This window comes from Hoplias malabaricus, chromosome 3, assembly GCF_029633855.1.
Source record: "Hoplias malabaricus isolate fHopMal1 chromosome 3, fHopMal1.hap1, whole genome shotgun sequence".
In the NCBI taxonomy this organism is placed as follows: domain Eukaryota; kingdom Metazoa; phylum Chordata; class Actinopteri; order Characiformes; family Erythrinidae; genus Hoplias; species Hoplias malabaricus.
In genome coordinates, this window is record NC_089802.1 from 74,817,460 (window position 1) to 74,818,104 (window position 645).

Below are 645 nucleotides of genomic sequence, written 5' to 3' on the forward strand. Positions count from 1 at the left end.
AACTGATGCTGATATTCTCCAGAATTATTTGTAAGAAGCCAAAGTGTGTAGACCCTGAGTGAGTGGATTCAGTGACCAAGACCTCCCTAATGTCCTCAGAGATACACAGTGGAGTGACATCCTCTGTAGCAGCTGCAAATGAGCCACAGGGATCAATGCTGAACATTAGCTGTAGGGTACAAATCCCCCTGGCACTGGGACTGCACCTCTGGAGTGATGGAGATGTGTGTGTGTGTTTGTGTGTGTGTGTTTACACTCATCCATGTATCTTGTCCTTGTTTATGTGCTCCCTCAGTGCAGGTGCGAAAGCCTCTCTGCAAACCACCAGCAACAGATCAATCCCTCATCAGCCCATCACAAGGGTGTAAACGCACCTTTCCCTGCTGCACTCGTTCATTCTTCCCACTGTCATCCCTCTATTACCATCACATCTTCTTCATCTCACCCACTCTTCCCTCCATTTCACTTCTTTCTGCCTTCCTTAGTCTCGCTTGCTTGCAAAACAAAGGAGCCTCTCTCTCTCTCTCTCTCTCTCTGTCTCTCTCTCTCTCTCTCTCTCTCTCTGTCTCTCTCTCTCTTTCTCTCTCTCTCTGTCTCACTCTCTCTGTCTCTCTCTCTCTCTTTCTCTCTCTCTCTCTCTTTCTC